Below are 16,695 nucleotides of genomic sequence, written 5' to 3'. Positions count from 1 at the left end.
CAGTCTATGGGGTCTGGGGTAGAGCCCCGAAAAATTTTGGTTTTCAACCCTATATTAGGTTGGGCAGACCTACCTATGGTTTTGTACATGTTTTTCGCACATGGTTTTGGACGTGATGGTTTTGGGTCCACGGTTTTGGACATGATGGTTTTTGGTCCATGGTATTGGATACTTCAGCTTGTATAAATATGTATTATAACATTGAAAGGAACATAAAGAAAAATCAAGCTGGTAGTCCAGTTTTGGTATCCAGGGGAAAATCTCTATGTATATGTGTTTTATGTGTTATGCTCTCACATTGTTTATTTTATGTGTCTTAGAATTAGTATGTAGGTAATTTCTGTATAGGGTTAAAACCTACAATTAAGGAACAACAAATCCCACAACCTATGTAATGACTTGGTGGTGATAAATTTGACTTCTTCATTAACTGCTAGGAAAAATTCAAAGCTCTATAATGATTGTTGATCACAAAATGAAACTTAGATTATAACAATTCACACATATACATGTAAAAAATATTGTATATCAACGAATTGGCCATGAGAACAGAATAATCCCTTTACATAAATTCCTAGGGACAAGAGAAAGGCATATTAGTCCTTCCAATAAAAAAATTTTAGGCATGGAAAATGTAGATCAAACATGGATAACATTTAGTTGGGCATGGATTAAGCAAGTCTAGGATTAAAACTGAGAGCTTGCAAGATCAAAGCTGACAAATCACATGTACATAGTTCAGAACATTCACAAAATTATGGGGCACATAAATATGAATCAAATATGCACTCTAAAGGATTCAAATCCAATTCCTAAACACAATAAACTTTTCCCCTCTAATAATCTAGACTGACACCAAGAAGAAACATGAGAAACCATCTCTTTGTGGTGTAATGATGATGCTTTGCCTTTATACTCACACTATTAAGCCACTCCTCTTTTTCAATTGATAAGATTTTCCATTTTTCCTTTTAAAATACACAATTCCTACAATAGGATATGGCACAAAATCCATCTCCTAGATGGATATTTCCAACAACTGGATATAGATCAAAAATAGGGATTCACATATCTTAAAGGTTGAATGAAGTGATCAACTAAGTTAGATTAATATTAGTGTATCTCTAAAATTTGTGTATATGATCTACCGTATATAGATATTTATAAAGTGCATTATACAATGTTGTGCAAGGTAAAATGCCATATTTCAACCCTCGTACACCTACTTAACCTACATAGCCAACAAAATAACTGGAATTGAACCATCATACATTAGCTACTAGTGCTTAGAATTACTTTTCAAGGGACCACATGTTTGAAAATTAACCCTTCTCCAAGGGATAAAAGGGTGTGTGATATCTACATAAGACCAGTTTTCTCATTATTACCCAAAATGGTAATATCTAGACACAATAAAATCGGCTAGTTAAATTCAATGTCAATAAGAGTTATCATAACTTTCTCTCTCTCTCTCTCTCTCTCTCTCTCTCTCTCTCTATATATATATATATATATATATATATATACAACAAAAATCAACCAACTCTTTAAAGACACCAATAATTTGGATATTGAAAACATAGGTTCTAAATAACTGCGCAAATCAACCAAAAATGACAAACATGGTAAGAATCTAAGTATTATTAGGTGATAAGTAAATCTATATATTAAATCCTAATAGATAAGAGTGACTTCAACAACATTTGTAATTTTCATGCACTTTAGTTCCATGCTTCAATGCATACTCATTCCTATTTAATGATACTAAAAGAAATTTGACTCTTGTAAAATATAGACTTTACTGTATAAATATCTCTCATTATAGAGTAAATAATAAATTTTATATCAAAGTGACTTCATATGAGAATTTACTCCAAAAAATGAATTAAAAAAACATGCAGGCAAGAAAATCAACATAGAATACTTGAAACTGAAAATATTGTTTTCTAAACCATTCGAGAGAATTTTTTCCGAGAATAGCCTCTGGGAACATATTCCAGCTACCCATGAAATGTATCATGGTTTTCCAAACTTCACCTCCTTTCACAGGATAGAATTTGATGAAGTAAATGAAAGTTTCTCCTATTTGAAGAGCTAATGTATCCAACAAGAATTAACTAAATTCTATAACATCTAAGAAAAAGGAGACCTTAGGACAATATGATAGCAAAGTCAGGGTCACTGTCCAGGTGCTTGTACTGTAGATCAGATATGTGCTTGAACTTGATGTTAAATAACTTCAACCTTTAGAAACCTTCTTGGGCCTTCAAATTATTTGAGCATTTGACTTGGTGCTCGTCTACAGCTCTCTAGAACTATTCAACCATGGAAATATTTCTAAACTTTACTGCAAATGTGGAAAGTCGTGCCTTAGATTCACTAGCACTATTCATGCAGGGAAAATAGATACGTTGCTTGTCCATGCTGGTCAACTTCATGTCTGGGAAAAAATTGGTATTAAGGACTAATATATAATTACCTTTGGGCCTCATCACAAGCCTTCCTTTTCTTGGCTCTATGGCAGAAACATTCACCTTAATTTCACCCTTGAATAGTTCCTTCCAACCGCCACTTATATACTCAAATAAGGCAACATCAGTTGTGAACATTGTTTTCCCTTTTTGTTCACTAGTCTCTATAGGCATTTTCTGCAAAGTTGTCAAACCACTTCCACTAATTGTAACATTCAGTCGTTGGCCCTCCAAACAGCTAAACAAAAGTACTACCATTACTAGTACTTGATGGAGATGATCCATTACTAGCATATGCCTTTTGTGCCTAAAAATGATCCTGTGACACTACAGGTCCTATGACTGAATGCAGAGACAAAGGGCATTGTGTTGGAATCACAAACATTAGAGAATAATCCAAATGAAAATGAGGAACTGGAAAAGAAAATACCCGATATACCTATGAATTCATTCTCGGTGCTTTGCCCAATTAAAATCAAAGAAATTAGGGCACTCCCGAGTTGGATACCATAAACCTAAAGACGTTAAAAAGGATTCAAAGCTCACAAATGTTAAGTAGGAAATGGAGTTCCTCTATCACTCCATTAGCCCCTACACCTGTGTAGACTGCATTGAATTGTGAATTTCACATTATCACTTCCTAGTAGTTTAGAACTTTATTGACATAATTAGTTATTGCTTACATTATTTCCATCTACATTCATGCCTACTTTTGCAACATAAACCGATGCATAACTCATTTATGAGAAGTTTGATCAACACGTTCAATCATGGAGGCTAATAGTCCATAATTGGAAAAATAAAACATAGATTATTCAATTCTCATATGATCGGCATGTAAATAGATGAATGTCATATTTCTTAAGAAATACAATTATAGTTTGGGAGATTTCGTGCATGGGTTGAGCTATTGAGAGAAAACGCTATTTGCTTATGCACAAGAAATTAGCATGTACACTTACTGTCCAATAGAAACAACAAGAGCAAAAGGAGGATCTCATTCCAAAAGCACGCTGACCACCTCATCAACCATGAGGCTTCCATACACAAATATATTTTGTGAGGAGGTCATTGTAGCCATCACGTCCCTCCGTCTTAACATATATGCCTAGAGAATCCTGCTAAAGAGATGTTTGTTCTTCTAAATGCACTTTATTGTGTTTAAAGTAGTTTTCCACTAGGTATAATTCCATTTCTTGGAAGGATGCGGAACTGCCTATCTAGATTTCAGAAAAGGAAGTTGCGAGCATGGGGACGCCTGTGAATTTTCTCATGGGTCCTTGAATGTTGGCTTCATCTAGCCCGCTACCGAACCCTTCCTACAAGGATGGGCGCAATTATCGTCAAAGGGTTTGTTTCATTGTTAGAATCACGAGGGTTCAAATCCCCTTCACTGTTTCTTTCCACTAGGTACTTGTTGTTGCTGCTTACTATGGTGGGAGTTTGAGTTGAATAACAGAAGAAGCTATTTCGACGGTTCTCAGACTAAAGGTTTTTTTTCAACGTGTCCATTTTCTATTGAGAAGAGAATGACAAAAATACTCCCCTCCAGACCTGGAATTTCAAATCCTCTCTACACGTCAAATGGAAATTTGTTGACGTTTTTGTCTTTTTCATGCCCTTCATTTTACATTTTACCCAAATTTGTGAATTTCAACCTCCCCTTATCTCGAAACGTTCTTTCAACTACTTTTGCATCTCAATTTTCCTTAATCTTCCTCTAAAAGTGCTTTTTTCCCCTAAATTAGCATAAACATGTTAATTGTTGCAATTTTATTCCATAGTAATTTCTTTTGTTTATTTCTCTCTCTTTTTAATCATATAGTCTCTTATTTTCAAATTAAAAGAATAAGTTATTTCATTCTCAATTTTATTTTATGTTATAAAATATTTGACATTAAAAATTATTTCAATTTGCAAAATGGATTTAAGGATATAGATTTTGTTATTCATATGATAATTTGCTATTTATATAACGAAAAATAATTAGACCTTAATTCCATTGATTTTTGTATCTTTAAATTTTATATGATTTTAATTTAGTATATATGTGTGTGTGTGAGAGAGAGAGAATCGACAAAGAAAAAAACTACTAAGACTCATACTTAATGCTTTTGACTAAAAGATTTATAATAATGAGATATCCATAATTTATTTTTATTCTTACTCATACAAAGCATTATAAATTCTTCAGACTTTTGAAAATATAAGCAAAACAACTAATCCTTGCTTCTTATTTAAGAGTTATGTGTTATAATTATATTAAATTGAACTTTAATTTCATTTAATCATTAAAACAATTAATTTATAAGACAACCCAAAATATATTATAACTAATTAAATCAACATTAAACCTAAAAAAAGCAATTAAATTATTTTTAAAAGTCCACCAAAAAATATAATTAAATTATTTTAAAAAATACACTATAGCATTTTGATTTTTTTTTTCTTAAATAAGAAAAGTCTCCAACCTCAAGTGCATACCACTTGTTGAAATAACTAAATTTTTATTAACCTCAAATCATGTACATTCATAAAACTCATAAAACTTTGCCTCAATCAAACGTACAACCTCAACAATCACATTGGGTGTAAGTCCTAGCATTTCTTTAACAAGTCAAAAACACCTCAAAATACTTCAGTGCTTTACTTCACTGATGGCAACGATGTAAACTATAGACATTTTAAACCCTGGTTGGGCAATGCAACTATGTAAACTATACACATTTTAAACCCTAGTTGGGCATGCGAGTGGGATCACAATGGTCTCTCAACTCTTTAGGAAGTGTGATGTGCATAGATACACTTATGTCAATTAATTTAAAGTTTTGGGTGCATTTGGTACTATCTCAATCCATTTAAATTTGAATATGTGAAATTTCAAAATGCATATGACAAGTTCACACAAATAAATAACATATCAAATTTGGAATTTGATATATGCAATCAATCATATTATTATATAGTAACCATTTTAAAAACTTATAATCATATGGCCTCTTCTTAAAAGATTATTCCACAAAGTTTTTAATTGAGACAACAATTTCGTTATTAGGATTGTACAAAGTTTGAACCTTTAACCAATTTAGTTATAAACACACAAATTCTAACTATAAATAATTATGGGTGTTATACGACATTGCATTATACAAGAAATTGACGTGAATCGTATAGATAAAAGTCAATTGCATTCGGTTTCCAAAAATAAAAATATTTTACCAAAAATTTTATGAGTAATCACAGTTATAGAGCTTGAGAGTGGAGAACAGTTGTTGCAAACCTGATTCTCCCAGTTATAAATATTCAATTCAATTATGCTTTATGGCGGAGTTGTGGATTTAATATAGAGCTTGAGAGTGGACAACAATTGTTGGAAACCTAAATTACCAGCTATAAATATTCAATGCAATTATGCTTTATGGGGGAGTTGTGGATTTAATAAGGGCATGCCCGAGAGATTGAGAGTGTAGCCAATTACTTGTATTTAAACTTATGCTAAGTGGAAAATCCCTTAAATGGTATTGGTATTATAATTTGTATTTAAACTTATGCTAAGTGGAAAATCCCTTAAATGGTATTGGTATTATAATTTTTGATGGTTTAAATTTAAAATTAGATGTCATTCTGATGGGTTGCAAAGAGTGTAGCCAATTACTTGTATTTAAACTTATGCTAAGTGGAAAATCGGCTAAATGATATTCGTATTATAATTTTTGTTGGTTTAAATTTAAAATTAGATACCATTATGATGGGTTGCAAATATAAAAGAAATGTCATATCTAACGGGTTAAATTTTTAGCTTGTCGTTGAAACCTAAAATACATCTTACCAGACGTCAAATTCCAAGCCTGCTCCCCTCTGATTAGTTCATTTTACCTAACGTTCATTTTACCTAACCAAACCACGTAAGAACACCTATGGGTTCAATTAAAAAAATCCCTGAGCAAACCCAGATAGGAACGCCTATAGGCATTATTATAAAAATCCATAATTTATGATCTTTGACCGCATGCTTTTCTTATCACATATGAGACCCCACCAACCGTCTAGATAAATTCCCAGTACCACCTGAGTCCGGCCCCATATTTGGAGACGTCGCTTTAGGTCGGGAAAATATACCTCCAAAATGGCAACAAATAATTAACGAGCTATTTCTTTGTTATTCGACAAAATTGTCAGCTAACCTGTCTGACTTCCATGTCCATTTTGTATTGCATGACGGCCTTACGATAACGCCAAATATGACGGAAAGACAAAGTCAAATTGGTGAGAAAGAGTCCAGAAACACGACAGAGGAAATTAAAAGCCGGGAGATTTCACAGACAGTAGTGGTTGTCTGCATTATGTAGCCCTCCAAATACAGCTAATACTTTACGACGCTGAAGGTGATATCACGTTTGGCGGATTCAGGTATATAAAGACTCGTTGGATTTACATAAAGTTGATATTACGTTTGGAGGATTCAGGTATAAAGACTCCTTGGATTTACATAAAGTTGGTGCAAGTTATGAAGAATGTTAGAATGTTAGAATAAATTAAGAAGAGGGTTACATGGGTTATAATAATAACTGTAATTCTCTAAACTCGTGGAGGATTTCAATGAGTGATAGACTTCTTACGACTTACTCTTTAGATTGTATCACTTACACTCACTCGTTCTCATGGTTTGGAATTGTTACACGTGGTTGTGTTTTATAATCATATAATATATTTTTTAAAATTTCGAAACTGTTGTAAGGAGGCTACATTATGACATTAGGAATTTGAATTTAACTTGTTACATTAAGAAATTAAATTTAACTTTTTTACTCGTTAAAATTGTTCTTTAAAACTTAAAATTTATATATTTAAATATATAATTTTAATTACTTTACATAAAATTAAAATATAAATATTTGGATAGATTAATAAAATTATATATATTAAAAGTATAATATATATCATAAATTTATATTCTTTACCTAAATGCATAAAAGATGGATAATTAGAAAACTTTATAATAAATTTATATTCTTTTAAAGTGAATTTCTTTTACTTTGAAAACTTTTACACATGGGATTACAACCAAAGGCTACATAGCCTAATCCAATTTTTTATCGGGGAGACCCGACCATAGCAAAAAAAATATCTTATGTAAAGTCATAAGTGATATAAAAAGCAAAGCATAATAAAACTCGAAAGGGCTCTTATGATGTTGTTGGCCTATTAAATCACAAGCATAAATATTTGCAAAAAAGAGATCACGAACTTGTGTATGCATTCAATCAAGGGGGAGGATTAAAGTATGATCCTACAACTAGGATTGGACTTGTTTGGTCAACTGGGGGTTGGGGTATTTCTAGAGGAATCCCAAGGTGTTGCCCAATTCTGGCCAATCTTCCATCCATATGGTCTACTGCATTTCTCTCTTCGCTTCTTGGTTGTCTGTCAATATGCTGGCTAGTATCAATTTTATTTGATAATAAAGTTTAATTGTCTAAATATATTGGCATGATTTTCTTTGGGTTTAACCCTGTGTTTGGAATCTAAAATTGCTATTCTACCCTCATTTGCATCGAAGAGGGTAGCTCGCTGAGTGGATGCTTCCATTTGAGATTGAGTGAATCCTTCATGTACTTGCAGAGGTAGCTACTCATGATATCATGTTGTCAATCCTCATTCCCTAACTTAAAGAAATGAGTTCCCTCTTCTTGCATGAGCTTCATAATATGCAACGTACATTCTTGTTTTGCACCTTTTTCGTGGCATGATGCCAAGTAAATTGATAACCTAGATTAGATAAAGAGGAGTCTTCAAAATTGATCGAGATTTTCTTATACTTAGAATATTTGAGAGTTTGTATCCTACATTAGAAGGTGCTACTATCATGTGGCAGTTGATGACTATCTCACCACCCCACTAAATATCATGATGGCTTAGTCCTGTAAGTCCACCCATTAAGAGGTAGCTCTAGACCACCACAGAAGTGTGATTCCACCCCTTCTTGCACATGGTAGCAAGATGACCTTAGATGAGGCCTAGTGTAGCCCAGGGTCTTACACCATCTCCACCTTGTACATTTTTCTTCTTATCGACACTATCGTCTATTGATTGAACCTCCATATAATTTCCTACCCTTATGTGTAATGCACCCTAGTCTAAAGAAAGGAAACAACAATATGGAGGTTCAATTCCCACAAGAATTCATAGTTAAGGGAGGGAAATTACCGATTAAGAGTGTTGAAGAGCTATTTGTGAAAACAAAAAATAGAGGCGTTCCACACATCATGTGAGTCAGTACTAGGGTGATACTCATAGTCAAGTCATCCACTGAGCTTTTGATTCGAAATATAATACTAGGTAGAGATTGCTTATCTTTACTAAGTCGTGAGTTGCAAATATTTCTCATATAGAGAATATTTCCATCTATAGGTCATTGGTTCTGCAAATGAAACACCTTCTCCAAAAGATACACCCTTCCTAGAAACAGATTGACCATCCTAGTGTATCATTTCTATCTTTAATGAGACTCTTTGTAGGTCGAAGAGCCCTATAATATAGCTCCCCTCTGGTTTATTGTCCATGTTTATCCCATTCATGATTTGTTATATCTGAAATTCCAGGGTCTTTGTGCTCCCCCTTGCAAATTCCCATGCATAATTGCTACTTGACCCGCTCCCCACAAATACTAGTACAACACCACTACAACTGCCATCACTGTGATTTGTTTGTCCATGAAGCATTGGGTATTTCAGTGGTAGAATTAATCCATGATACATATTGATTTCAATACCCAGGATGATACACCTAATCCTTGGTGCATCCCTCACCATAAATTCATACCTGGTTAACACCATAAGAAACATTCCTTCACATGGTAATCTAACTAAATTCAATAATCGTATAGCATGCGAATGGCACCCATTTTCATGTAATATTAAGTTTCTTAAATATGTGACTTGCAAGGGAATGTTGCCACATCTCGTTCGTCAGGTGGGGAAGTGGCAACACGCACCCTCCCCTCCCCTCTACCTCACCACCCCACTCTATTCTCATCAACCCATATGGGTAAGATTAATGAAATAATTATATATAAAAGGGTAAGATTAATGAAATAATTATATATAAAAGAGTTATAAATTAAAATATAAAAACAAAATCGAACTAAATAAATATAAATTGATAATATTTAAAATATTCAAAAATAAGTTTATGTTAATATACTCTTTTATAGATGTATATATAAGTAACTTATAATTATTATAAATTGATAAAGAAGGAATATTACCAAATATGATTTTCTTATTTGATAATAACTTATGTGACTTCCTTTTAAAATGCTGTTATTATTATTATATATATATAAAGACTTATCAATTATTATTATTTGATTTATATTCAATTTATTAATAATTTTTAGTTTTTCATGGAAAATAGATCTGTTGCCACATAGATGATGAAACTAGCAATTAAATATAACCAAAATAATAGTATTATAAGGTTTCAAATGAAGAGAGGTATGAATAATATCAGAAAATCATGATTTTGTTCCAGAGATAGGAGGAGAGTTTGTAGTAAAAACTAGGGAATAATTCCAGAAAATAAACATCGTGAGAATTAGGAAAAAATTGTGCATTAAGATGACAAAGAGTTGATCAAGTTGATGGGATTCTCCTCAAATTTACAAGCAGGATGAAAACGATAGCTTGAAGGTGATCTCATATCAAGTCTAGGTAAGTGTCCCTCCACATCTACAAGAAATCTTGCATTTGGCAGTTATCCACCAAAATTTCCAAAAAAGTCGCTTCACATGGTAATAGAGACCCACAGTGTGGAGGTAATGATTTTGGTGTTCTCACAAGTTTCTATTATGCAAAATTGATGGAGATACCACTTCCATTACCTCCAAGTTAAGAATCCATTGTATTTTAGAGTGAATTTCATCTTTGATATCTTGAATTATGAGTTATACCTTTGGTGACATATGTGCATGGTAATTTTGGGCATAGGAAACTACTGAAAATCATGTCCTCGATCTATTGACGATACTGTGATCTTCTCCTCCTTTGTGAAATTAAAATCATTATTTATTCATGGCTACTAGAGGAAGAAGAACTTATGCCAATCTAAGAAGATTATAGATAGAAGAATCAAGAAGCCTCAAAGTGAAGAAGAGGGAGATGCTATCCTATTAGGAAGGATATGAAACTAAGGAGGCTTAAACAAATCTTTTCCTATTAGAAATAACTAGTGAAAATGAGAAGAAATACAATGGATGGATAACAAACAGCAACTCCTCAGATTAAGAGCCCCAACAACATGTCATTGTGAAGAAAGGAAACAACATGAGGATCTAGCAAAATAAGAATAGAGAAGCTAGGACCTCACACTAAAGGGTAAACATGGCTACAAATAGTCTGGAAACCTTAGCACAGGAGGTAGTTAAGTCTACCATAATGCTCTCTACAAGATTCATTCATCGATGAAGCACATTAAAACCAAACACAAGTGGTGACATGATGGGAGTTTGGATTGTATTAAGCCCATCCTCATTTAAGCCAACTAGGGCACCCCATCATGGCATATTGATATAAACATTACAAATATGGAATAATTTTATAATCTATTAAACAATAGATAGTATAACTAACATTTTTCTTAAATGAAGTAATTTAATATCTATTTCTTTCCTAATTTTATTAAGACAAATTTATTGATATATAGTTGTTAATTATCCATGGGCTCTTGGATAAACACTTATTGGGTGCATCGTTAAGGCACTCCTAGATCTTAAGTCACTACTCAATTACCCACTCTATTCAAGTGTTATTCCTGGACATGATTATGATGTTGCCTCACCATTGTCGAACTTACAAACAAAAAAGATATATAGTTACTAATTTCTAAGATTGCAAAAGAATTTTTTTCCTAACTTTGTTGAATTTGTTTTATTTACACATAGTTTTTATAATTAATAACTACCATAAAAGAATTATTATAGCTTAAGCATTTTATCTACCACAATGTAGAAATAAAATTAACAAAATACTTCAATATACCAATCAATAAAACCTAATTTGTCTAGATTATAATCTTTAACAATAACTTGACTTCAATATTTTTACTTTAATTTAAATATATTTAAAGTAATCAACTGATACTAGCTACTATGTAGCAATTGCTAACTTTTAGATAAAAAAAATATAGAGAATAAAAATATTTTGTCACGAAATAAAATATCCCAATAAATCCCTAATTTTACACTCTACTTAAATGCTATTAATAAAAAAGAAAAATAACTCTTAATTGTATGTTCTATTTAGATGATATTAATTAAAAAAATAAACCATGTCAACATGTGTCTAATGTTATGCTCTACTTATATGATATTAATTTAGAAAAAACAATCTTAGGCTGATATTTATTTAAATGTTATAGAAAAGGAAAGCCTAAAAAAATATATATATATTAATTGATTTAAGATGGAAAAATATGATATTAAATTAATACTTTAACTAATTTAAACGTTCAAAGTTAACCTAATTAGTTGAGTTGATTTAAGATGGAAAAATATAATATTAAATTAATACTTTAACTAATTTAAACGTTCAAAGTTAACCTAATTAGTTGAGTTTTATTTGTTAAAGTATTTTTTTTTATTAAGTGATAATGGATTTAATTCTCTCAACATTCTCTCTATCAAATTTCAACATTTACCAAACATAAATTAATCCCTTCAAATAAATTTACATGATATAAATATTAGTATATCAAAATGTACATTAATTAACTTAATAAAAATACAATTAATTTAATTTTTGTTATAGGAAAAATGGTCATTCAAATAAATCTATCTAGTACAAATATTGGTATTAAGTAACATAATAAAAATCAAATTAATTTATAATTTAATGTTGTCATATTAATATTCATGCACGTTAAATTTCATTGGATACGAAAATAGTAGTGAGATAGTCCAATGATTTTGTTCTTTTAATTGTTTTAAAGTGCTTATAAAAAATATTGGTGATTTGAATTTCGCTAAAGCGCTCATAAAAAAATCGGTGATTTGAATTTCATTAAAATAATTATAAGTTAGTCAAACAATAAATTTCAAATATTATTTAAATAAAATTTAATTATTATTGATATCTCAAATACACATTAATATTAAGTAACATAATAAAAATCAATATAATTTATAAGTTAATATTGTCATATTAATATTCATGCAGGTTAAATTTTATTGGATACGAAAGTAAGAGTGAGATAGTCCAATGATTTTGTTCAGTAAGTAACATAATAAAAATCAAATTAATTTATAAGTTAATTTTGTCATATTAATATTCATGCACGTTAAATTTAATTGTATACGAAAATAATATTCATGCACGTTAAATTTAATTGTATACGAAAATAAGAGTGAGATAGTCCAATGATTTTGTTTCTTTAATTTTTCTAAAGTGGTTATAAAAAATTGGTGATTTGAATTTGACTAAAATAATTATAAGTTAGTCCAGAATGAGATTTCAAATATTATTTAAATATTTTTAATTATCTAATTAATTTTATACCTAAATATTTTCATTTAAATACTTTTCTAAATATTTAGTTTTAGTTTCAACTATTTTAATAATGTTAAGGTAATTATTTTAGTTCTCTTAAATATTATAATTTAAATTAATTGATGAATATGTTTCAAAACATTTTGTTTTCTTTGTAATTATTTTGTAGTTTTAACAAGTGTTTGGAGAGCTTAACCATCTAAGAGAAGAAAATTTGAAAAGGATAACTAGAAACATCATGTTTCTTCTTAAAAAAATTAAATTATAATGAAATTGTTATTATTTTGGAAATATTTATATTTTAATTCTATTAAATATGTAAAATTAAAATTAATTGACAAATATTTCATTAGAGAGTAGTTTAATTGGTAATGATTGTGAAAATGAAGTGCTACGTATTAGCAGGTTTGAGGTTCAAATCCCCCTAATTCACTGATGTCTATAAAAGGGGCATACATAGGCACCTAACAATTATATTGGTAGTAGTTGAAATCAGTTATGTGTGGCATGCATATGAAACCAGCTTGGTTACTAATTCATCTACTAAAAAAACTAATTGACAAATATTCCATGATTAGGGTGTTGGAAAAAGAGTGAGTGGTATAGGGGTAGGCCTTCTAGCCCACCACCTATCCTCGCATTCAAAAGGGGTGGTGGTGTCGATATTCTTCCCGTGTGTTTGTACATGCAAGCAACCTCATCTATATATAGTACTACGATGGAAAGCCTAACATTTTCTAGGAGCTCACAAAATCTCTGTCACGGTCTCAACCTTTTTTGTTGTGGAAGGGAAGAATCCTTGATGCGGGTGGGACATTTATGCTGTGGTACTACCCCTTCTAGGTCACTTAGAAATAAAGGCCCTAGTCTCACAAGATTGGTCTCTATCAGTAGTTGTAACTCTATAAGATTTTGTAGAAGGCACATGGATGAGGCTAGTTAGGGATTTCAACCAAGAATTCATGCATTTGAATGGAATATGGGGACATAAACATTTCTTGTCCATGCTTGGTGGGATTTTATGAAATGGGTAACATTCCTTATGTCCAATAGTTTTCAAACTCTAAATTTATATCTCTTTCTATGGTGGTGATTAATACTTGGTCTATAGGGCAACGTGATGGCATTAGAAACTTCAAGGCTACTTTGGTTTCTTCGGTCCTTAATCAATGCTCGTTGTCTATCCATGTCTTAACCCCTTTTATGAATTGTATCTCACTTTTTCCCTCCAATCATCTGGGCCCAATCCCTGACCTTATTGTTATCTCTCCCCTAATTGAGTCTTATTTGGTCTATTAGATTTTTCCCATTTTACATGTTTCTTACTTTTGTAGTTTTCCTTCTCCTTACTACTATGCCATATTAAAGAATGAAATTTTGAAAGGGGTTTGGAGGTCATGGTCCTTAAAGTAGGCCTTGAGTCAAAACATAGGCCCAATCTACTGCCACCATCTTCTAGTCTTCTAATCCACCCCAAATCCAAATAGAGATTATTCAATCGGAAGCGCTAACCATTTATGATCACTAGGGGATATTATCATTGAGAAATCCGAACTAAAGTTTCAAGTTAGTTTCCTTATCATGGTCACAGTAGGGGAAGGTGCAAACAACACTCTAATTTTATTTCTCTTCATTAGAGGAAATTTCAGCTAAAAGTGTTAATGGATTTTTCATGTAATTTGTACATCATGATATGTAGACCACTTGAAATCATTTAAATTTAAAAAGAGGTGCATGTAAATATTTTGGAGGGAAGAGAAGAACAAATATTTTTTAAATTGTATTTTTGGATTATCTCCTTATAGGTTTGCTCAAATTTCTTGCGTAGACACTCATTGGGTGTGGAATTAAATTCCACATGCAATGGATACCCATTATACATAATTTTTAGAAAACACACATTGATAAAAATTGAATATGGATTAAAAAAGTATGTTGAACATGGTTTTTTTAATGTATCTTCATTTTTTATCAAAGTGGGTCTTCTCAAAAGTATATATAATAGGTACTCCTTCGACGCGGAATTTAATTTCATCCAATGAATGTATACATTGGAAATTTGAGTAAATCTCTAAGGAGGTAACCAAAAATACAATTAGAAAAAACATTTTTTATCTTTCCCCTCCAAAATTGATAACTCTTATTAAATTATTTTAACTATTATTTTATTTTCCTTAGGAGACCACTTTTATGTTGAAATTTCCTCTAATGCTTGGGACAAGTGCTCAAAGAAATCTATGAAGACGAAAATGTGATGAATGAATGTCTCAATGAAATTCAAAGAGTTCAATCCCACAAATTCTCCTACTAGGTTAGTCGTGATGCTAGGTTGGGGCATATCAAAGACCAACCCTAATGGTCTTAAAACTCCATCAAGCTCCAAGGCATATGAACCGACTCTAGTAACCTCATCCAACAAATGTTGATTGTTCAAAGCTCTTAGATTATGTTTTTCTTTTAGAGTTTTCATAGTTAGACATATTAGTGTGATATTTGGAAACCCATATGTTATTATTTTGTCACGCTTCTCAAACAATGCTTCATCAACAAGCTACCTAGAACAACATTCTGTTCTAGAATCTTTTAATATTGGGTCTATAAAACAATAACCCTCACCACCATCTATTTGGTTACCCTTTTAATATTGGGTCTACAAGACAATAGCCCTCACTACTATAGATTTTGTTACCTTTTAAGAAGACCATGATGGTGAGCAAGAAGTAACAATAAATTTTACAAAGAAATAGGTATGATTCAATATGAATTTTTAAACAACAAAAAATACAAATTAATTAACAAATATGTTTAAAAATATTTGTTCGTGTTCAACTATTTTATAGTTTGAACATAGGTGGAGAAAGTTTAACCACCTAAAATAAGCCAAATTAAAAAATAATAATTCCCCAAGCTTATTTTAAATAATTAATAAAACAATTTTCATCTTTTACATCTTAATTATCTTACTAGACATTTAAGCTTATCACAATTTACGTGGGGATAGAGAAACTTACACTAACAAAGGTTTAAATTATTTTTATTATATTATTATTTATAAAATATAACTAATAACTAAATTAAAATAAACACAAGAAAGTGATAATCTGAAATTTTATAATCATAATATTAAAATTACTAACTTCATGAAACAAATCTAAATTCCATATAATCTATAATTATTATTAAAAATTTAATATCTAACTTCATCGTAAATACATATGATGTCAATTTGATTGATCAACCTAAAAAGTGTATAATCATATATCAAAATATTTCAATTATATTAATAATCATATAAACAAGACAAAATTGAGTTTCCAGATAAATAAATAATGAGCGTTAGAATAGCCAGCGTCAATTCCTATCTTTAAAGTGCATCTCTCTCTACTACTGTTATCCAGAAAAGAGTTAGAAAGCAATATTAGAATTGCCGAAGTTTCTTCGCATTTCTAATGTTCCTTTACATTTCGAAACAAAAATTAAAGGCACAACGGTGCCTTTTTTCTAAGTACTATACAAATGCCATATTAATTTTAATAAACAAACCAACGCTATATTAATTTTAATAAACAAACAAAAAAATCCGTTTCGTTGTAAACACCATACCAATGCCAAACTTTGAAAATAAAAATGTATTCATATGTTTCGTATCAGTGAGTATATATGTATTTTAACCACATATT

This window comes from Pinus tabuliformis, chromosome 5_2, assembly GCF_031772625.1.
Source record: "Pinus tabuliformis cultivar Carrire ecotype Pingquan chromosome 5_2, CPIR1, whole genome shotgun sequence".
In the NCBI taxonomy this organism is placed as follows: domain Eukaryota; kingdom Viridiplantae; phylum Streptophyta; class Pinopsida; order Pinales; family Pinaceae; genus Pinus; species Pinus tabuliformis.
This window is presented reverse-complemented; position numbering follows the sequence as displayed.